The following is a 24,986-nucleotide window of genomic DNA, read 5'->3' on the forward strand; positions in this document are numbered from 1 at the left end:
TATCACAGCCAGCTCTGGGTCTGAGTAATTCCTTTATTCCCACAGGGAGGGAGCCTACAGCGAATGCTCCCTGCTGTTTAAGCCAGCTGCATCAGGAGTGTGCATTTATCAAATGGAGTCAAAACAGTGTGAGCAAGTGAAATGCACATTGGGTTCAATCTGGATATAAGAGAAACCATATCTTGATGAAAATATCAACATGTTATACCAGAATAAGTTATAGTCCTTTTTTTCCTTACATAAAGTGCACAAACCTTAAGTGTACAACTCAACAAATTTTTAGGTATGTACATACTCGTGACTATTACCAAAATAAAGATATAAAACATTCCAGGACCCCAGAAGACTTCCTTCTATCTCCCAGGCACTATCTCAATCATCCAAGAGTAATTATTATTCTGATTTCTATCGTGTCTGCTACTGAATTTTCACACAAATAGAACCCAAATGGTATTTACTCTTTTGTGTCTTCTTTTGTTAACATTTAAGTCAGGTTTTGGTATCAAGGTTATGCTGGCCTCATAAAATGAATGGAAAAGTATTCCTTCTTTTTCTATTCCCTGAGACATTTTATGTAACTATTCTATGCAATTATTTCTTTCTTGAAAGGTTTAGAAGAATTCACCCGAAAGCTATCTGGGCTAAGTGTTTTTGGATGTGTGAAGGTTTTAAATCATGGATTAATCTTCTTTCATTGACACAGGTTTATACATATTTTAATGAGTGTGTCAGTTTCAAAAAGTATTGAGGAATATGTTCATCTAAATTGTTAATTTTTTAAAAGATTTTATTTATTTATTCATGAGAGACACACAGAGAGAGAGGCAGAGACACAGGCAGAGGGAGAAGCAGGCTCCATGCAGGGAGCCCGACGTGGGACTCAATCCCAGGACTCCAGGATCACGCCCTGGGCGGAAGGCAGGGCCCAAACTGTTGAGCCACCAGGGACCCAGGGATCCCTAAATTGTTAAATTTATTGGACTAAACATGTGCTAACATCTATTCAATGCCTGTAGAATCTGTAGTAATATATCTCATTTAATTCACCTTGCATTTGGTTTCTTGAGACTGAAGTTTAGGTTACTGATTTTAATCTTTCTTCATTTCTAATATATGCACTTAAAGCTATAAGTTGACCCCTATGCACAATTTTAAAAGACTCTTACACAATTATATACATTTTCATTATAATTTAGGTAAAAAAATAATTTTTTATAAATATATTATTTAATTTCTAAACACTTGGGGATTTTTTTTATTTATCTTTGTTACTGACTTCTACTTTGATTGCACTATGGTCAGAGATCATGTGTTATTTAAAAACTTTGCCCTTTATTCCCGACCACATTTAAGCTTTTCTCTATCTTTGGCTTAGAGCAATTCACCTATGATGTACCTAGGTGTGGGTCTTCATGTTTATCCCACTGAGAATTGTAGAGCGTCTTCACTCTGTGGTTTGATGGCTTTCACTGTTTTTAGAAAACTCTTAGACAATAGTTCTTCAAATATTAGTTCTGTCACACTCTCTTCTCCTGGGACTCTACATTTTCACCATGCCCCATCTGTCTCTTATTCTCTTTTCTATGCTGCCATCTGGATATTTTCTACTAATTTTTCTCCTGGTCCAATAATCCTCTGTCTTATGTGTGTGTCTGTGTATGTATGACTAAACTGCTATTAAACCCATCTATTGACTTCTCAATTTAGTTCATATATTTTTCAGTTACAGAATTTCTACTGGACTTTTTTAAAAAGTAGATTTCTTATCTTTGTTGAAATTCTATTATTTTATTGAGCATGGTTCCTGATTGATAACTCTAATATCTGAGTCATCTGTGAGTCTCTTTCTACTATCTGTATTTACTCTTCATTTTGGTCATCTGGTTTCCATTTCTACCTCTTAATTTTTTATTGGGTACCAGACATTCAAGTATTTAAAAACTGCAGAGGTTCTGGATGTACCAGATATCTTCCTCCTAAGAGTATATAACATTCTTGTAGAAGACACAGAGAATGCACTTTAATCCTCAGTGGCTGGTTTTAAGTTTTGCTAGGGCCAAATTTTTTTGGCCTTTCCTAACTCTTGCAGCGTAGCCCTTTGGAGCCTTCAGATAAAGCCTGGGGTATTTATCAGGACCCCTCTATCCTGGCAGGCCTCAAACACCAAACTCCATCTCACTAGCACTATATATGGTTGCTAGAATGTTTGCACAGCTTGTTAGGCTCCCAGCTGCTTCTTCCTGCGGGGAGTCTTGGGAGTCTTGCTCTGATCATGTGCACCTCAGGAGCTGGCAAACACTTCAAGGAAAGACTGCATGCCAATTTCTGCTTCCTTCCCTGTGGTTCTCGTCTTACTAGGATACTGTCCTTCAAATCCTGGATGCTTTGGGACAGCCCCTTATTCCAATCTCTCAGCCCGATGGGACTGCTGCTTTCTGCTCAGACTCCAGAGGAAACACAGCTCAGTGAGCCTCCCTTCTCTCAGGAGCCATGGTCCCTTAAGCACTGACTGCACGGATTGCTCTTGAATGCTTCTATACTGCTGCTTTATCTATTTTCATAAACTTTTATACTTCTTCTTTCCCTGGCTGGAGGGTTACTATAATACCAGCTACACTGTCACAGCCCGATACAGTCTTTTGAAAGAAGCTGGTTTCTTGTCCAAGCAGAGTTCAGATTCAGTCCCCAAGAAAGCAAGATGCCGGTCTAGGTGACCTGTCTGTCCAGCATCGTTCAGACCTGTGATTCCACTCAAATCAGAGGCTACGAGAATTTCTGCAAGGGACTGAACATGTGACAACGTAATGTGAGAAATTAGAAATACAACCAAAACAGGTGGAGGAAAAAGATGCTTTCTAGTCTACACCAGCCAACTTTGGTTCTGTTTCCCAAGCAAGTCCTCCATTCGTAAGGGAAAGCCTGCAACACCTGCTGAGGTGTGTGATGACTAATCTCCCCAAGAAGTATAAGAAGAGGCAAAGCCTCACAATGAGAATTTCTCCTACTCAAGGAAAACCTGACAAAGATTTGTCAACCAAGGGCATCTGGCTTATGCTGTCCTGTAGTGTGCCATCTGGGTATGGCCCAGTGGCTGGATGACTGCCTGCCACTGCTTCTTAGATATACCCTACTACTCACTCCAATCTCATTCCTGCTTAGTCATGTTGCTGCTGTCCTGCCCATCATCTAGCCGAAATACTGACATTTTATGAGACCTGAAAGAATCTATCTTCCCTGTAAAGCCTTTACTGATCACCCCAAATACCAACAATCTCTTTACCAGGAAATCCCACAGCACTTAGAGCCTTTATAGGTTGTTTCTGCTATCTACTCTTCTAGAATGGTTTTCCTGTTACTTCAGATGACCACTATTCTCTCTTCAGCTAGACCCTGAGTTTCATGGATGTGGAAACTGGGGGCCTTGGTTTTTGTTTTATTAGCCTCCTTGTAGGTGTTAGGATGACCTGTTGCAAATGCATGTTTGTAGGCATGATCTCATTTGCTCTTTAAAATCAGTGTGTTGCTTACCTGGTGCAGTTTCATTTTCTATATAAGGAAACCAAGATACAAAACACGTTAAGTGGCAGGGTTACAAATCAAACCCAGGATCTTTCCCAGCCCATTCTAGAGTGCAGGAGTACCAGCCACACTGAGGTTTAGGAAACAGTCCTTCCTTAAGAAACTGAAAGGCATAAAAATTCACTAGGAAGCAAGAACCCACACATAAACACATACATCTTCAATATTTACCCACTTTTCCACCCAAATGGGTCCATCATATATTCTTTGATTTTAAATCACATCCAAATTAAGCTACATTCAAACTTAAGCACTCCAAAGCTTTATGTTCACATTCAATCACCATGGAGACAGCAGCCTTTGGGATTTAAAGGAAACAATGATTGGTAACAAATCCATCTAGCATACCAGCCAAAGGCACAACTGTAGGACAAAGCTTCTAATTTAAGTTGTCTCAAATCATCTCGCCCTGTCCACCAAATTGTAATTCACTTATAAAGGAAGCAAGCCTGGCCAATAATCACAGCTCAAGTATCTCTGCCTGAGGATAAGTGAACTTCTCAAGCTTAATTATTTCTGCAGGACCTCGGTAACACCTTGTAGTATTTAGAAGGCATTATAATTTACGGCCCCTCCAGGACTCAATATCAGCCACTCATCGGCAGAGAGGAAGGAGTTTCAGCTACGCAGGCAATGCAGGAAAGCACCGCTGTTCCCATCCAATAAGCAAATACTTATTATGTTTTGATTTCCTTTTATCCCCTAAAACATGGGCCACATTTATCACTTCCTGAAATGCTAAACGAAGGTCTCTTCAGCAGCTACGCAAATTCCTTAGTCACTTAACCTTGTGGAAATTGCATAGCTGAAGACTTAAGTCACAGATGCATTGGTCATACCAACATAATCTTGAACAAAGCCTCTAATCTTTCTTCGTTAAACATATGCCACCGTAATTTTATAAAACATGCAGATTTCACCAAAAAAAAAAAAATGCAGATTTCAAAGCATAAGAACCACAAAGTTCCTAATGCTTTCCAATCATGAGAATTCTAAAGTTCCTAAAGATCAGGAATTGGCCCAATTTAAAGCTTTCATAAGCAAAAAGGTATTTCAAATTAAAACTGCTACCTCAGTTTATACATCAGTTAACTGTGATTAATTTCTTTGGTTTTCAGTAACATAAAGCTAACAGGATGAGCAGTAATAAGTGTTTAAAGGAAGCCAAGGCAGTGTTGTAAAAAAGCTATGAGCATGTGGAACAATTCAAATTACTTAACCTGTGTTTGGTGAATCTGCAAGATGGAGAACATACCACCTATCTCACGAAGCTGTAAAGATTCAATGATGTCTATAAAGCTCCTCATTCAGTACTAGTGCAGAATAGACAATGAGAAGATGTTAGCTCTGTCCTCAATACTTACATCCACCCTGTCCCCTTAGGGTCTTAGTCACTTACATTAGAACACATTCAACACTACTTTGAGGGTGAAAATGGATGGAGAGGAAGAAGAGAGAATGGGACCCCAATGTTGCACTCCGTTCATCTTAATTCTTGAAGACAGTAAAGAAATCCAACCGGTCAGAGACAAGAGTTAGAAATAATAAAAACACAAAAATGGGAGTGACAGAAGTTTGTACTGAAAAGTTCAAGAACCAATAACATGTCCCCTCTAGGTAATCTCCTAGCTTCCAAGGAAGAGGACAGTACTTCTCCAGGAACCAGGAGAGTGGGAACACATCTGGTTTTGCTCACCACGAACTCCCAGCTTTGGCACAGTGCCTGTCAGAGAGGAGGCAGTCAGACACTTGTTGAAAGAGCGAATCCACTTACCACTACTCCCTCACAGGCATGAGGCACCACAGGCATCTCACGGAAATTTCCAAATCTTCTAAGTACCAACCCATCATTTAACAACAATGATCACATCTTGTATACAAAATGTTAAAACATGGTGTAATGGGGACATAGATTTGAGGGAAAAGAAGGCAAACCTATTTGGAGGTGGGACAGCAAGGCAGAAATAGGACAATAGTGTCCCTCTATGTTTAGTACAGACTAGGTACAAACTCTGAGGGGAAATAAACAGTTTCTAAAACGATGCCATGTAAGTTTGCTACCTAGGAGTGGTCAAGATATCTAACAGTCCAAAGTTCATATTTAAGAACCCCCACTACCCCAGAGTCATCCAAGAGCATCTTCATCCCAAAAGTACAATGAGGGCTCTCCAGTGCCCTCACAGTAACCAACTTTGCCCTGCCCTTCTCACCAGAACTTCCTGAATGTGACCCCCATCAATGGTCTCCTTTCAGCCTGTTAAAGGAGTTTCCTAGTGAAAACCACACACACACACACACACACACACACACACACACACCAAACAATAAACCAGCCAGTTATGCTTCTGTCCTGAATTCCAAGTGGTAGTAACACTGTCCAAACACCTGACAATAACAAGTACTTGTGGATCAGTACTTGCTTGAATGCTGCTGTGTCCCTGCCCCAAACCCACTGGTTGGTCACAACAGAAAGCATCTGCTTCTGCTTAGGAGGTAAGCCACAAGAGAACACGGACCCCACCATAACAATGACAAAAACCCACCAGATAACCCATTAACATCATAACTATCTTAGGCCCATCAGAGAGCTGTGGTCATGAGGCAATCAGGGGAGCCCGAATTTCAAAGGGTGACAAGCTCCTCTAGGAGCAATGAGGCAAATTACTCCAGCTTTGGAAGATCAGAGAAGGTAGAGGTGCTGCAGTAAAAGCAGCCAAAGAAACCAGCCAAAATATTAACAAATTCTTACAACTGAGTGTGGGTTAGCAGGACCATTTGGAAGCTCTAGACACAAGGGGAGTCTGCAATTCCCTTGCAAGCTCCTTTCTGCTGGATGTTGTTGAGAAAGACCGGAGCAGGGAAGGAAATCAAAAAGAAGACCCCTCGGTGGCACAGGTACACACTCTGCCCATTTTGTGGACATTTTTTCATCCAAAGCAAAGTCTTAAATTGCCGGGGGAGAAGCAGGAAAACCTCCCAGGCTCAAGAGGCAAACACAGAGGTCCCAGCTGCGGGAGAAGGGTAGAAAGGCAGCCTGTCACTGGGGATGGGTAGGAAGCCTCCAGCTCCCTTCAGACCACCACTGAGGGAGGGATCAAAGCAAAAGCCTCTGCCCCTACAGGAGGGGCAGAAAATTCTCTCGAAGCCGAGACCCCTGGCAGTAAAGAACAGAGCTGCCACAGGGAAAAGGAGCAGAAACCTGAAAAGCCCCACCTCCAATACCCTGGCAAACAGATCTGCCCACGACTGACACTGGGCCAGGGGAAGGGAAAAGCCCACCACTCTCACCATGAACCTGGCACCCCATACAAGCAGTGGTTGTCCATGGCTCAGGGCAAAAGGCCTCCTGTGTGGCACAGGTGAGGCAGGGCCTGCTGAAAGAGGAGGGTGAGGGTGAACTCTGAGGGAAATCCCAGCACCCTGGCCCCACATGGAGCACAAGGCAGTGGCTGGCCAGCGGCACCACCTGATATCTGAGGTGTGCTGAAGGTAAGCCAGGCAACAGAAAACACAAACTCGGCCTCTCATCCATTAGGCCGGTTAGCCCCGTGCCCATTTCTGCACGTGGCATTTACTTTAGGGCAGTTTTTCTACACACACTACCATTCAATCAAAATTTACCAGAAAGAAAAAAGTAAGAGAAAACAATCCACTGTCATAATATAAAGCTGTCAACAGAACCAGACCAAAGATAGCCAAGCTATTGGAACTCTTAGGGACTTTAAATAACTATAATTAATAAGTTTAAGAATCTGGTGAAGAAGGTAGACAACCTGCATAAATGACAAGAATATTCGATAGAGAGATGACAACTACAAAAAATAACTAAATGATATGCCAGAAATAAAAATGCCAGTATCATAAATGAAGAATTCCTTCGACTAGCTTCTCAGCACACTAGAAATAGCAGGGGAAAGAAATGGTGAACTTGAAATGGAAAGTTATCCAAACTGAAGTGCACAGAAGAAAAGGAGCAAAAGAAAACACAGATCCAACAGCTGTAGGATGGGATAGAATATTCTGATGTGATGTGTCTGTAACTGGAGTCCCAAAAGAAAGGGTGGAAACAAGGCAACATATATATTTAAAGAAATAATGGCTAAATTTTCCAAAATTAATGAAAAACAACAAAACACAGACTTGATAAGCTCAGAGAACCAAGACATTAAATAAAGCATTCACCTTCTCCCTCAACAAGTTAAAGGAGCAGCCATACTCTTAAAGATGCAGAATTACTTCTGTATTTTTTTTTTTTTTTCCAGGAGACCTGAGCTATGGGAAGCTTCCCCTTGACACACTAGCATCGAAGGAACCATTTATTTCAGGTTCAGGGCTGGGAGATATTTCCAGGCCTCAGGGATTAATTTCTCAAAGCTGTGTCTGAAGACAAATCTGAAAACTTCCGAAGTGATTCCAAGTCTTTCCAAACACACGTACCAAGGCTCATTATCTCCTTCTCATTGGTTTGCTGTGACAAAATGTGACACATGAGCATCCCTGCCTTTCCCAAACCTTCTGTGCAGCACGCTCAGGGCTAGACTGGTTCCTTCCCTCACTACCTTGCTGGAAAGGTGAGAGTGCCGGAGCAGGGGGCCTGATGCCCTTCCTGGACAACCTCAACACATCCTGGAGGCAGCAGGCACAGGCTCAGGTCATCCCTACCTGACAGCTGAAAAAACTCAGCAGTGATGTCACATTATATAATCCAAGCATCCTAACTGCTAGTTGAGAACTACTGTGAGCTTGCTGGCTTCGTTTTTTCTTTTACTCCATTTTTATAAACATAAGAGTTACATGAAAAAAAAATACCAACCAAAGTGCTCAGAGGCGCTTCTCATGGACTAAAGGCTTTTCTAGAGTAAAGGAAGTTCACGAACATGTGGTCCACCTTCATATAACAATTCAACAAACAATAATAAATAGAATTTACTTTCTTTCAAATAAGAAGAGATTTGTGAAGCAAAAAAGGTTAATATACCTAGAATTTATCAACACTACATTTTTTCCTTTGCTTAATAAATATTTATTTTGTTAATTTCATTGCATTTAGAATACCTTAGAACAGAGAACACAAAAGGGTTTTTTTTCACTCCCTTGTTCATGAGCCACTTTATTTGCCCTCTCCAGCTGCATCCTCAGCCTGAGAGTCTGATAGATACCTCTGGGGCACTTTTCCACCAACCAGTACAGCTTCCCAATCCAATCATCTCAGTTACCTGAAGCGGCACTGCAGTAGCCCACATGTGCCACACTCACTGGAATTTGACAAAAGACAAAACCACAGATCTCTGTTCACGTAACAGCAGAGGCCATTTCGCAATTTTTTGGTATACGTTCATCTTTTTTTGTTTCATTACCATGCAAAGTGATAAATGCTTTTGTTTTAACTTTATTCTGAAATAATGTGAGGCTTCGAGAAACAATAGAGGCATAGAGGGTTCCCGAATATCCCTCAGCCAGCTTCCCCTGACATTACCATCATATAAACCGGGTATAATGGCCAAACCTAGGATGTTCACATGTAGTTAATTCCCTTCACTAACAGATTTTTCTTTTCAGATTTCCCCAGTTCTCCCCTAAGATCCTTTTCCTGTTCCAGGATCCGGTCCAGGAGACTGCACTGCCTTTAGTTGTCACATCTCCCTAGTCTCCTCCAATTTAAGACAATTTCTCAGTCTTTCCTGTTCTTTCATGACCTGGACACTTTTGGATAGTACTGGTCAGGCATTTCACAGAATGTCTCTCAATTTTGGCTGGTCTGATATTTTTTAATCATGAGACTGAGGTCATGGATTTTGGAGGATAGTCCAGAGGTGATGTCCCGTTCTCTTCCCATCATATAGGGAGACATATGCTACCAACATGACTCATTACAGAGAAGTGAACTCTGATCACCCGGTTAGAGTCGGTCTGTTGGCATCTCCACTGTAAAGCTGCCATCCCATTCCATATTCTATTAGATTAGAAGCAAGTCACTATGTTTGGTTTGTTTTCCCAGGGAGGATAATTAAGCTCCACCTCCTAGAGAAAGATGTATCAAAGAACTTTCACTATTCTTTGAAAAGATTAAAAACTGTAAAATTGTATTCACTGAGTATTACTACTACTATTCTTCTTCTTTCTTCTTCTTCTTCTTTTCTTCTCCTTCTCCTTCTCCTTCTCCTTCTTCTTCTTCTTCTACCTAGTTTATGGACATATGGTGTGGCATTCTATTACAATCCTTAAAACCATGGGGATTTGTGGCTCATGGAAATACTAAAACATTTTCTTTCCCCATTAATAATTTCACTAAATAAAAAACTGACATTTGCCTTAAGTGTTAAGTGGATGCCCAATCATATATCTCATCTATTTAAAAGAGGAAAACTCATAGCTACTTTTTATTTAAAAACTCAAAGATGAGGGCAGCCCCGGTGCTTAGCAGTTTAGCACTGCCTTCTGCCCAGGGCGTGATCCTGGAGACCCGTGTCAGGCTCCCTGCATGGAGCCTGCCTCTCCCTCTGCCTGTTTCTCTCTCTGTGTCTCTAATAAATAAATAATCTTTTTAAAAAACTTAAAAATAAAAAAAATAAAAACTCAAAGATGAAATCTACTGACCCTGCAAATATTTCTAAATTTCAATTGCTTCTAGTCTCATATTTAGCTTCACTCTGATGTACACACAGAATTACTGTTCAAAATTAAAGCACCCAACTTGATCATTTGGAAAAAAATGAAACAAAGAAAACTAATAGAATTAATAAGAAAAAAGAAAAAAGAAAGGAATTTGAAAAGAAATCCAAGAGCTTTCCATAGATTGGCTGTTAAGAAAAGTCTAGAGAATCAGCTAAAAACCTATCAGAGCTAGTAAGGAAATTCACTAAAGTAACCAGGTACAAAATATTTTTTTTAAATAAACAAAACAAAACCCCAAACTATTAAATCTCAGCAAACTCAGCAAGATTTTACACATAAAGAGCGTGGTGGCAGGGCCCCTTCCCTTACCCCAACTTCTCACAGTACAGATAATACTTAGTCCTCGTGATAGACAATAGTTGCCTCCCCAACATCCATTATCTTCCTCATTTTTACTAACAAAATCAACTTAAATATAAATAGTCCAGCCTTTTTTGCAGCAATGCAAAAAAAACGTGCACTTTCCTAAATAAAAAGATAAAGTCTTACTACATGAAGCCTTCTGGCCTTTTCCCTTGGACCTCTCTCTTCTGCTTACTTGGAATGCAAACACGACTGGTTGAGATTGAAGCAGATGTATTGTAACTGAAAAGAAAAAGTTAGCATGCTGAAGGTAATGGAGCAGAAATCCAGAAAGAAACCTGCTTCCCTGATGGTATCACTGAATCAGGACACCTCTCCTGGATGACCTAATTCTGGGTTTCTTTCAATGTGAGACGTTTAAACCCTGATTTCCTTAAGCAATTGTTAGCGGAGTTTTCTTTTACATTCATCTAAATATTTTCCTGTTACTGTCCTCTTACATCAAAACCATAAATATGGACTTCATTACCTTAAATACAAAATCGATAATTATTTGTAGATGATAGGATTTTATATCTAGAAAAATCAAGAGAATTGGCTAGAAATCTATAAAGTAATTACAAAATCCAGGAAGGTAAATAATTATGAAATAAGCATAATAAAATCTATAGTTTGATTCTACTTTTAGCTAGGTTACAGAAGATCACAAAAGACCACCACCTACACCCCAACAAGAAAACATTTGACAAAGTAAAAATCTGAATTTTCTTAGAGCCCAATCATTTGTATTCTAAAACCTTGTTAAATTTACCTACTAGTACAGTGCTTGTAGATTATTTTGGTCTTTCTGAATATATAACCATGTCACTTCCAAATGAAGACCATGTTAACTTTTTCTTTTCCAACTTTTATGCGTTTTATTTATTTTCCTTTTGCACTGCCTAGGACCTTCAGTAAAATACTGAATATGAATGCTAAAAGTAAACATGCTTGACATGATCACAATCTTAGGGGAAAGCATTCAATATTTAATCAGTAAGTAATATGTTAGATGTAGGTTTCTCATAAATCTCCTTTATCAAATTGCAGAAGTTCCTTTCTATTCCTCATTTAGCAGGTTTTTCTCAAGCATGGCTGTTGAATTTTATCAAATGATTTTTTCCTACATTTGAAGGATGATCAAGTGGGTTTTCTACTTCATTCTGTTAATGTGGTAATTTACATTAACTTTTCAGCATCAAAAAAAAAAAAAAAACTTTTCAGCATCAAACCAACTTTACGTTCCTGATCTCACTTAGTCATGAGACAGTATCCCTTTTTTATATGCTGCCAGATTCAATTTTACTATTTTGTTTAGGATTTGTGCATTTTGTGAAAGTGGGATAGCTGCCTAGCACCAAAAATTATAAGATGCACCATTATTTTATAGAACACTAAGAAAGAAAAAGCATAACACCAAATTGTAATACAATCCTGACATCGGAGATTTTAAAATCTGAAAAAAAATACAGGACGGAGAATCAATTAAATATGGCATAAACTTTTTCACTTCACCCTCCCAACAATCCTACAGTTAACGTATCTCCAGTTTACAGACAAGAAGACCAGGCTCAGAAAGATTAACGGTAACTTGTCTGTGGTCACAAAGCTTTTAACTGACAGATCCAGAACTCAAAACCACTTCATCTAACTCTGAAGTCCATGTTCTTTTCATCATGGTACTGACGAAACCACAGGCTGCCTTAAAGGATAAATCCAGAACTGCAGCTATGCTTTGAATCAGGTTGGGTTTAACCTGTTAAGGTTTATCTCCAATATAAGTTTCTCTGAATGTTATTAACTAAACAGAACATGATTCCCAATCACCAAGGCAGTATCATTAATAATACCACATGTTCAAATTAAGCGAGAGAGGCCTTGTATATTTAAGAATGATTATGTGTATGAAAGCAATAGGTCTCCCAGGGAAACCAGGGATTGCGCTGTATAATTAATGATGTATCAGCTGGAGGACAGCCCACGACGTAAGGCTTTTTTTTTTTTTTTTAACTTAAGGCTTTTGTCTGTAGTATCAACTTTATAAAGGTAGTAGGTAGAACAGATTCCAATTTATTCTATTCTGCCATTAAATAGGAAATAAATGATGCTAAGTCATTTAACTTTCCAGATCTCAATTTTCATACCTTACAATTGACAGGATTACATGATGCTTAAGGGCTCTTCCACACCTGAAATTCAGAGAGATGGAAATTCTAAAAAAGAACTGAAAAGAAATGCAGGACAATCCTTCAAAAGTCCTGTACCAGAAATGAAGAATGCCTATGACCATCAGTATGGGATGGACAGGGCTGAGGAAAAGACCTCTGAGCTTGAGGATATAACAAAAAAAACTAGAACAGAATATGCAAGGATTATGGGATATGGGACAACCATAAAAGGTGTAACATACACACAATATAAATACCAGGAAAAATAAAGAAAGGAAGAGAAGCAGTATTTAAAGCAATAATGACCAATTTCTCCCAAATTAATGTCAGACACCAAGCCACAGATTCAGAAAACACCAACTGGGATAAAGACCAAAAATAGTGCTACATCATACTAAAACTTCAGAAAAATCAAATATTAAAAAAACCTGGAAAAAGAGAAAAAAAAAACCTTCGCCTCTATAGGAACACAAGGAACAATTACATCCAACTTCTCCTCAGAAATATTTAGAGTGAAAAAAACCCCACCACGCTAGACTTCTATACTCTGGAAAATTATCCTTCAAAAAGCATTTTTGAAAAATAAAGAATTTCTCAGACAAACAAAAACTGAGGGAATCTGTTGCCCATAGTCCTGCCTTGCAAGAAATGTTAGAAGAGGTTCTTCAGCTAGAATAAAAATGATACAGGTCAGAAACTTAGATCTATATAAAGAAAGGAAGAGAATCAAAGAAGACATAAGTGAAGATAATATATAAACTTTTATGTTTCTTATTCCTAATTCACCTAACAATTTGTTCAAAATAATAACAGCAACAAATGTAGTCCAATATGTATACTTATATATAAACAAAATGACAACAATGATACAAGGAACAAGAGGAGAGAATTAAAATTTATATTGTTAACATAAGGTACAGAGAGTACCCTAGACTTAAGGTGGTTTGACTCATGATTTTTTTTGACTTCACAATGGTGTGAAAGCAATATGCATTCAGTAGAAACCATACTTTGAACTCTGAATTTGGATCTTTTCGCAGGTTAGCAGTATGCGACATGATACTCTCTTCTGATGCTGGGCAGGAGGGAGCCCCAACTTCCAGTCAGCCACAAGATCATGCAGTAAACAATCGATACATTTACAACCATTCTGTTTTTCACTTTCACTACAGGATTCAATAAATTACATGAAATACTCAGCACCTTAATATAAATATAAAATAGGCTTTGTGTTACAAGATTTTGCCCCCTGGAGACTAATGCTCTGAGCACGTTTAAGATCATCCAGGCTAAACTGTGATGTTCAGTAGCTTAAGTATATTAAATGTATTTTCGACTTATACTTTCTTTCAACTTACAGTGGGTTTACAGGACATATCCCCCATTGTAAATCAAGGAAGATCTATACTTCCACTATCTCTGAAGCAGAAAAGTGTTAAAGTGAACTTGGATTTGATATAAATGTATACGGCAATCTCAAGGGCAACCATTAAAAATGTTTTTAAAAAGTTAATTGCAACTGATATGCTCAGAAAGTAAAGAAAATGCAATCATGTACTCAGTTAAAACCACAAAAGACATAAAAAGTGTGCAAGTCTGGGGTGCCTGGATGGCTCAATTGGCTAAGCAGCCAACTCTTAATTTTAAGGGTCTAAGGGTCCTGAGATGGACCCCCTTTTGGGCTCCATGCTCAGCAGGAGTCTGCTTGAAGCTTCTCTCTCCTCTCCCTCTGCCTCTGCCCCTTGCTCATGCTCTCTCTCTCTCAAATAAATAAATCTTTAAAAAAGTGTAGAAGTCAGAAACAGGAACAGGAACAAAAGCAACATATAGAAAACAATAATAAATATGGTCAATATGCATCCAACTATTTCAACAATCACTTTAAATGTTAATGGTCTAAATATAACCATTAAAAGACAGATTGTCAGAGTGGTTCAAAACCAAAACCTACTGTTTATGTCTATGAGAAACCCACTTTAAATATAATGACACATAAAAGGGGCGTCTGGGGGCAGCCCCGGTGGCGCAGCGGTTTAGCGCCGCCTGCAGCCCAGGGAGTGATCCTGGAGACCCTGGATCGAGTCCCACGTCAGGCTCTCTGCATGGTGCCTGCTTCTCCCTCTGCCTGTATCTCTTCCTCTCTCTCTCTGCGTCTCTATGAATAAATAAAATCTTAAAAAAAAAAAAGGGGGGGGTGCCTGGATGGCTCAGTCAGTTAGCATCTGACTCTCAATTTTGGCTCAGGTCATGATCTCAGAGTCATGGGATCGAGGCCCATGTTGGGCTCCATGCCGGGTGTGAAGCCTGCTTAAGATTCTCTCCTTCTGGGGATCCCTGGGTGGCTCAGCGGTTCAGCGCCTGCCTTTGGCCCAGGGCGTGATTCTGGAGTCCCGGGATCATGTCCCATGTCGGGCTCCCGGCATAGAGCCTGCTTCTCCCTCTGCCTGTGTCTCTGTCTCTCTCTATGTCTATCATGAATAAATAAATAAAATCTTTAAAAAAAAAAGATTCTCTCCTTCTCCCTTTGCCCCTCCCCCACCGTTTGTGAGCACCCTCTCTCTAAAAAAATACGTGAAAAATAAAAAACAAATAAAGAAGAATAAAGAGGACCTTCGGCTCAGGTCTTCATCCCAATGTCCTAAGATCGAGCCCCATGTCAGGCTCCCTGCTCAGCAGGAGTCTGTTTCTCCCTCTCAATCTGGGAACACACTCACTCTGTCTCTCTCAAACAAATAAAATCTTTTTTTTTTTTCAATTTTTTATTTATTTATGATAGTCACACACAGAGAGAGAGAGAGAGGCAGAGACACAGGCAGAGGGAGAAGCAGGCTCCATGCACCGGGAGCCTGACGTGGGATTCGATCCTGGGTCTCCAGGATCGCGCCCTGGGCCAAAGGCAAGCGCCAAACCGCTGTGCCATCCAGGGATCCCAAACAAATAAAATCTTTAAAAAAAAAAAAAAAAGACACATAAAAGTAGAAGGATGAAGAAAAATATACCATGCTAACACTAATCCAAAGACAGTGGGAATAGCTGTATTAATTTCAGAAAGAGTAGATAGACTTCAGAGCAAGGAATTACATAAAGAGGGCATTACATAATAATAAAGGGGTCAATACTCCAAGGAGACAATAAACTTTCATTAATTTGTATGCACACAGTAAAAGATCATCAAAATATGTGAGGCAAAAATTGACAGAACTTCACAGAGAAACAGATGAATCCACTATTATCGTTGGAGACCTTCTATCAGAAACGGACAGATCCAGAAGACAGAAAATCAGTAAGGACACAGTAGAACTTCACCGTACCATATAAGACTACTTTCTCCAACATCAGCAGACTACATATTTTTCTCAAGCTCACATGGAACATTCACCTCGACAGCCACCTTCTTGGCCATAAAACATAACTCAACAAATTTAAAAGAATAATAATGCCAACTCTGATGCCACAATGGAATTAAATTCGAAATAGTAACATGGTGGATACATGCCATTATACATTTGTCAAAACCCACAGAATGTAAAGCATCAAGAGTGAACCCTACTGTAAACTACTGGGCTTCGAAAACTTGCTTAGAACCTTTCCCCTCGGCAGGCTACAGAGGACTTACTCCTTGAAATCTAACTTTCTCCACTCCTAGCATCTCTGCGAAGCAACTCTAAATGTAATGCGGTCCTCCTGGCCCTGAGATGAGGAGGCCTTTGTCCAATCCTCCTGTTATGTCTCCCAGCACACTACCAAGAGTTTCTGGAGGACAAAAGGTGTGGCCCACAGCCCTGCATGAATACTCTTTAATACACAACTTCCCCTTCATGTAGCTTACTTCTACAAGTTCTTGATCTCATTCTTACATCCAGAACTATACGAGCCACTCACTGGAAGGTCAGGTAAGCAAGCAAGGACTCACACAAGGACTCATATCCTAGCTCTGCAACAGAGCTGGCTAGGAAATCCCCACAGGTGCACACACAAGCATACCTCACCCACTGGAAGCACAGATTTCCTTCTGTTCATCTTCAGCCCAGGAGTCAGGTTTACAGGCAATGACTAAAGACTGAGGACACAGTTCCCACTCGTAGTTACCAGAGAAAACAGCCACACCATATATTCTTCAATAATCACAAAAATGCAAGGGAGAAGTCTGAAAGCTGAAGTCCAGGGCAATACTTTCTGATGGCAAGACAGGATGCCTGCCTAAGTTCAGAGTTTTTCATTATATAAGGTGTCTTTTTCAAGGGCCAACATCTATTTACAAGTTCTTTATAAGCTCACCTGGCATCATGTTACATGGTTGAGTCCTATAAAGAGTTTAAAAACTTGAGTTATCAACAGAGAAAGGATACAGAGAAAAAAACTAGAAGATAGGATGAAGAGAAGAAAATGAAAAATGGAGATTCCCAATCCCTTTCTTTCTCTAGGTCATGCAAGAGGTTAGAAAGGGAGAAGTAAATGCACAATTAGGTGGAAAACAGAAATTGAAGACAAGGAGAAGCAACCTATAAGCTACAAGGATGTCCCAAAAGACATACTTCTCAGTGTAAAAGTCAAGTGCCCCAAGAGAAAGGGTGAGAAAAGTGAACTGAATGCTCACCATTAGTTCTGTGTCCAACATTCCTGACCTCAAATGATGCTCATCACCATATCACCATCTAACACATATCCCACACACAGCAATGTAAGCACCATGCAGGTGGGGATTTTCACCTGTTTTGTCCCCAGCACTCCAATCTAGATCTCAGACAAAGCAGGAGCTCAGTATTTGTCAATTAAACCAGGCACTTGCTATGAACCAGGCATTGTTTTAAGTGCTTCTCCTAGATTAACTTACTTAATCTTCACAACCAAAGGACATCATCCCGATTTTACAGATGAGAACAAGGAGCCACTGAGACGTTCATGGGGGTTTACTGGTCCTGCTTTTCTCTTAAATTTCCTGATTTCACACATGTAGAACTAGAGCACGCACTGAGCTGCTGATGAATCAACCCACAACCTCAAGATTTCCTACCCCTAAAAAAAAAAAAAGATTTCCTACCCCTCCATGATGCTCAACTTTTCCAGAAACCTCCCTTTCCCAGCTGCATGCCTACATGCTTTTCACCAATTTAAGAGAGGCATTTAAACTCTGACCCAATACAGTGGCAGGAACAGTTAAAGTTTATCCTGAGTGATGTTGGAGGACCTCTCTGAGAATAACTGTATAACCACGAAGTTTCCTCAACAACACTTAGGGAATAGCCGTCTAGACAACATAATTCCCACCTTCGCCCTGGATCTTCCATTCATTGTAACACAGTCAAGAGTTAGTCCTTACCAGAGATTATAAAAACAAACATAATAAAATGGACACATCTCAAGGCAAGTGACTTATTCAAAGTCACATACTAAGCACCACTGGAGAGGACAGAATAAAGGTAGATGCACACAACTACCACCTGCCTTTTGCTGGTACCAGATGTGCCTTTCTCCAAGTCTGATGCTCAGTTCACAATTTCCCTGAGAGTTACTTTCTTTGGAGGTGGACAGAAGTGGTGGGGAGGGGGTGGGTGGTAGGGGAGGTGTCCCTCACATTACCTGAAAAGTAACCTTAGCTGCTCAGATGAAAGAAATAATTTCATTAAAGAGACATGTTATCTCTCAGGTCCCAAAATATAAGATGTCAAATGTACCAATAACGTTAACAAATCTGCTATAGAAAAACAATGCAGACTACAAGAAAAAAAAAAAGTGAAAGTCAATAAAACACAGACATCTCCTCTCTTTCAGGCCTAGCCCATTGGAAATAAATGCACCTAGCTGGCTTGTTTTAAAGGGGTAGGGTAGCAGCAAACTCTGGTTTACTAATGGATCAACAGAGCAAACTTCTAAAGAGATTATTTACATGCTTTACAAAAGATAAACTGAGAAGCTCACTGTATCCTTAGTTTTTTGAACACCATGTGCTCTGGTTATTAGACAAGGAGAATTCAATGCTCTGAAAAACATAAAAATAATATAGTTAAAGACCATGAACTTAACTTGGCCGAGGAGACATGGTTTCCATTATTAAAAACAAAAGTGAAAAAACAATTGTTCAACAAATATCTTCTTTATTACAATCCACCACTAAATTAACAGACCATCCACCTAATTCTGAGGCTAGAATGTGCGTGTGTGAGTTGAGGTAGGGATGGCATGGATCCTGATGACTTATTTCGGTGAGGCAACCAAGAGCAGGCAGGGACAGTTATGAGAATAAATTAACAATTTCTCTTTAGGGATAGGAATCTGTTATTTTCATACACCTGTTTCCTCTGCCACATGCCGTTCCTCCTGCCTGCAAATCAACCATCTTCAGTGACAGAATTTTTATTTATTAAAGATGAAAAATCACTTTAGCACAAATAAGAGGTTTTCTTCATTATTAAATCTTTTTAAAATTCTCCTAGCATTTTTAAAGTCCAGAAATGGAATGGGACGCCTGAGTGGCTCAAGCGGTTGAGCATCTGCCTTTGGCTCAGGGTGTGATCCCAGGGTCCAGGATTGAGTCCCACATCTGGTTCCCTGCAAGGAGTCTGCTTCTCCCTCTGCCTGTGTCTCTGCTTCTCTCTGTGTGTCTCTCATGAATAAATAAACAAAATCTAAATAAATAAAGAAATAAAGTCCAGAAGTGGGGCACCTGGGTGGCTCAATGATTGAGCGTCTGCCTTTGGTTCAGGTCATGATCCCGGGATCCTGGGATCGAGTCCCACATCAGACTCCCCGCAGGGAGCCTGCTTCTCCTTCTGCCTGTGTCTCTGCCTCTCTCTGTGTGTGTGTCTCTCATGAATAAATAAATAAAATCCTTAAAAAAAATAAAGTCCAAAAGTTCTCAACCTATACATAATCCTGCACTTTTAACCTTTCCATTCCATAGAAAAAACATGAATTGTGATTCTCAAAATTTCAATGAAAAAAAAAAAAACAACCTCACCTCTAAGAACCTCTCCACTGACACAACAAAACAAAATAAAAACCAAGCTTTTACAGGGCTTAATAAACTCTTTTAATTATATCCTTGTCACCCTGTTGTGATGAAAGAGTGTGACAGAAGTCCTACCTCACTGACTGGTGTCCAGGGCAGAGGCACTTCGCAAATTCTGAGTGGAGCCCACCAGACCACTTCTCTGTGTCCTGGTGTGCAGTGGAATGATGTGATGTGTAGGTGGCACTTAAAGCAGTTTATGCTTCACCCCCTTGCACTCCCTTTCTACAGTCTTACCTGGTCAGGAGCTGAGAAGTGGATTAGGAAAAAAAACATCTCAGAAGTGGAGTCCACAGTAAGGAGAGAAGCTCAATTCAATGGAGCCAATTAAATGACAGCCACTTTCTTTGGCTCTTGTACCTGATATAGACACTGAGGGACAGAATGATACCCCCTCAAAATTCATAGAGGGACAACATGTAAAGAAGCAGCAAGAGGACAACCACTTGCAGGTTGGGAAGAGGGCTCAGGGGAAAACCACCTTGTTGACACCTTTATCTTGGTCTTCCAGCCTCTAGAACTGTGAAAAAATAAATTTCTGTAGCATAAGCTACCCAGTCTGGAGGGTTTTGTTACAGCAGCCATAGCAAACTAATACAGACATGAATAGACATTACATACCTCCCCCTTAAGACTACTGGCTGCTCAAGAACAGAGCCATAGCTTGTGCAGCTCTCAATCATGTAGAGTATCTTACACAACATGGGCATTTTATAAATATTGTAGATTATTATAATAGAACAAAAGGTGCTCTAAACAAAGAAAATTAGAGCTTTATAAATAAACTTTATACTTTTCAATCACATGCCACAAAGTCTTTCTAATGTAAAATCTGTCACTTATACTGTGTAAACTCAGGCCATCTACTAGCCTCTAAGGTTTGCCCTCCTGCTTTATTAATATGAGGAAAATAACGCTACCTCATCAGATTTTCAGAAGGAAGTTCCCAATACAGTGCCAAACACAGGTGTTAAAATAAAAATGTTCCCCTTCCCTTTGCCAACTGGGAATGTAAGACCACAGAACAAGACAGTGGTAAAACCAGGCCTGGCTCTTCTAACACCTAAGTACCCGCTAAAAAAACCAATCTTTGCTCTGAGGCAGAAAAAGACCTTGCCAGAATGTCCTTTCTGCTAAAGATTATCAATAATATTTTATTTGAATTCTAGAAAAACAGAGGACCTCGAAGAGTCCATTTTCTCCTTTTCTAGGCTAAAGGCATCATGAGTAGAAGAGACCTGGATTTGCCTCTCAATATTAAAGCTTTTACTCCTGTTTCTTAGAGAGAAAGCCGAGCAAATGTGGAGGGTGATCCATACCCTTTCTATGTCTCCCTGTAAGATCTAGTTTCCCTAGAAGGCCAAATGGGATCAAGAGGACAGTGAAAAGTATAACTAAGCTATCTCACAAGTGGGGGTCATCAAATCTGGCAGCAAAGATTGAATATTTGAGCCCTGTGACACTTGTACCATGCCATCTTCACCATTAATTATGAACCCAGACACCAAAGATGGCTATGATTTGCATGTTTTAGCATGCAATTTAAAAGAATTATTTCAAAATAGATGCTACTTGGAGCAAGTCAGAAGACAAAGAGGTAAAAGAGTTTGAAAGTAGGGGAAGAAAAAAAAAAAAGAAAGTAGGGGAATACTTTGTGAACACTTGTAGGGAATGCTTGAATGTTATGAACGCCTATCCTATGGGAAACAAGAAGGGATCCAGGAAGAAAAAGGGGTACTCTGAGCCATGTTTCTTGACATATGACAGACAGCTCCTGAAATAGAAATCCACAGGTTTCAAGTCTCAGGGGTATCACCTTCAAATATATCAATGTTCTAAGGGTGGATCAGTTTTCCCAACTGCTGACGCCCCGCTGTGAGGAGAGATCCCAAGCAAAACACAAGCCTCTGACTGGGAGCCTTTGAGGTAGCAGGAGCCATGAGGAGTTCAAAGGCAAGGCCGGCCAGTGGCTTGTACTTCCAAGAGCCATAGGGGTTAAAGGTTACTAAAGCAGGAGCCACTGACCAATAAAACTATGCTTGGTCAAACCTTCTCAGCAAAAAGACTAGAGATTCATTGCTGCTGCACCGTTCCCTGAGCTACCCACATCTCTGAATCCTACTATTCCTGAGGTCAGATCAGGAGCTGCTTTAGTGGTTAGCAGCTCACCAACTCTCTTTCCCAGCTGCTTCCACAGAATAGCTGAAAGGTGAATTGGAACACTTTAATCAAGATTTGTCACCAAAAATAAATAAGTAAGAAGACAACATGGGCCAACTACTTGTACAGGAATCTGCCTGGGGTGAGATATCCTGTGCTAAAACCAGGAGAATGTGAGCCTAAGTTTGTTTGATTAGAGAAGGCAAATGTAAAACAAGCCTCACTCCAACCAGGCACATTGGAAAGGCTTGCCCCACTTTGATTAAGACACACACAAACACAGTATGCAAGGGGACCAAGAGGACAGATGGGAAGGCATACTTCAGGGCGATGTTCTCTCCTCTGCCCTGTTTCCCACATAGTGACAATCCAACTACAGAAAACTAAGGAGATCTTCTTTGGCAAGTCTTCTTTTTTGGCTGCAGATACTAACTGAGCAGACAGTCACATGTGAGCCCTTTCCACTGTCCCTACATGTTCACAGAAAAAGAAAAATTGAGGAGAGTATGGATCCAATGCCATTTATCGCTATTCCACATGACCAGGGCACGAGAACTCTATAAGCTGCTTGCTGCTGGAAAGCTCCATCATCTGATTAAGGATTATTAAAACAAGCTCTCCTATTGATCCTGAATGGAAACCCCATACATTCTCCAAATTGGGACTCTGAACAGAAGGAAAATTTGAACTAGCTACACTTGCTTTGTCAATGGGTCTCAATTTTTCCCCTGCCCCTTCTCACCTGAAGGATGATATACACCCATGAGTAAGAGTAGCTGAGGTTCATCACAGCAGGAACTTTCAAGAGAAATTCATGTCCCTGTTCCCTGCCCTCTCCCTACACCCCTGTGCCAGAACGCAGTTAAGAACTGACTGGGAGGGGATCCCTGGGTGGCTCAGTGGTTTAGTGCCTGCCTTCGGCCCAGGCCGTGGTCCTGGAGTCCCAGGATCGAGTCCTGCATCGGGCTCCCCACATGGAGCCTGCTTCTCCCTCTGCCTGCGTCTCTGCCCCCCCCACCCCCCTCTCTCTCTCTGTCTCTCATGAATAAATAAAATCTTTAAAAAAAAAAAAAAAAAAAAAAAGAACTGAGTGGGAGTTCGAGAGGTATGTGAGGTTTGAAAATCCCAACATGGAATTCTGATCCCTCCCTTTGCCTCACAGTGAAAAATCACTACAGTAGCTGATGAAACAGTTAAAATCTTTCTACCCTATGATTTCCAATCTGCAGGTTAGGCCAAAAAGATTTCCAAAGATTATGCTTGCTGTTATGTCATATTCAAAGTCACCTACAACTCATTAGGCAGAGATTTGGGGAATATGGATTTGTGGTTGTTCGTGGCTCCAGGGAACCCACTCAGGTCCACTGCTCCCTACACACTACACCACAATCCACGAGCATGTTATTCAGACATGTCACCACTGTCTAGGTCTTCCCATTCTGGTCAAATGCCAAAACACCTCACAGATGAACTCAACCCTCTCAGTCTGCAGCTTAGAACAAGAAAAACACTCAAGGATCTTTAATACATATATAAGATCATCAAGACCTGCTCAAATTAACCTGAAAATGAAAAATACCTCAATATGCATATGTATTTCACTTATCTGAAATATTTTAATGAAAAGTATTGGAATCTGAGAGATAACAAGCTAACTGCTGTCCTATTTAAGATTTTTTTTTTTAATTCATTCATAGAGGCACAGAGGGAGAGAGAGGCAGAGACACAGGCAGAGGGAGAAGCAGGTTCCATTCAGGGAGCCCGACGTGGAACTCGATCCTGGGTCTCCAGGATCATGCCCTGGGCTGCAGGCAGCGCTAAACCGCTGCGCCACCAGGGCTGCCCCCTATTTAAAGTCCTTATCAAAATGAGAAGTACACATTGAAATATAACAAATTAGCCTTAAATTACAAGGACGAAGATAACTCTATTGCCAGAAATGGTTCACATGGAGCTACATCTACACCAATCCTAACCTGATTTAGCATGAAACATCTTTAGGTGAAGAGAAATGAAATAAATATACGTGATTATAGTCTTAGAACAATCTTCCCAAGAAGAGTAGCATGGAATTATAAGATTAATTGTGCTACTATAAAGTCAAAAACTATGCCATGCCAAAAATAATTATGCAACCCCAAATCCTTCCAACCTGTGTGATGCTGAGGGAGATCGAATATATACATACATAAATATATAATAACTATATTAATATCTATAAATATAGGCAGAAATCCTATGGATCACTTGAACCCTTACTAAAGACCTGGATATAGTGCTTTCTTTACCAAACAATCAATACTTGATAATTGACAAGTTATTATTTTGTAAACAAACTTAAATATTTTTATAAACAAATATATAACAAATTTACAAGAGCTGCATTGGGTTTCCTGTAATAAACAATTATTTCTCAGAAATGCTTCACGAACAGTCCCACTCTGTGGGAAACCAGCCCCAAAGAGTCAGACAATTTTTATATAGGGTGCAAATTAATATTTAACACTTTTATTAGAGAGGCCATTTCCTGAAGCAATGTCCCATACTGGGGACTCATTACCGAGGATTAACCCATGTTAACTCCAGAGACAGCTCTCTAACCAATGCCCAAAGGAAAATGACCATCCCATCAACCCTGATCCCTCAAAAAGGCTGTGCAATGATTATTCATAATCACGTATTTAGGGAGAACTTCCAATATACTCAAATTATTTTTATATAACTTATTCTTCATAACTTAAATATTTGCAGTAAGTTTGTTAAAATTACACCATACACAAAACACCCAGTTTGATAAACTTCTTAACTAATTTAGTCCCCAGAAAATGTATTAAAAAGTAGGTCTATCGCTTTGGAGTTTGGGGCATTTTATTTTGTTTTATTGCTCGTTTGGTTTTTATACCTAATTACTCTCCCCACAGGAGCTACATGAGCAATAAAACCAACCAGTATATTTTTATTGTTTGCTCAATGAAAATCATTAATCCTAGATCAACAGCCATATAATTTGACGAACTTACTACAAAAATTCCTCCCTTTTGCCTCAACCTCAA

The 24,986-nt window shown here is 40.1% G+C and overlaps 1 protein-coding gene across 2 annotated transcripts in view; it reads right to left on the reverse strand.

Annotated features, from left to right (window-relative positions):
* The window catches only part of EXT2 (exostosin glycosyltransferase 2), a 156,639-nt gene that overhangs the window by 86,511 nt on the left and 45,142 nt on the right, over window positions 1-24,986 (reverse strand). The window lies entirely within an intron of this gene.

This window comes from Canis lupus, chromosome 18, assembly GCF_003254725.2.
Source record: "Canis lupus dingo isolate Sandy chromosome 18, ASM325472v2, whole genome shotgun sequence".
Lineage (NCBI taxonomy): Eukaryota > Metazoa > Chordata > Mammalia > Carnivora > Canidae > Canis > Canis lupus.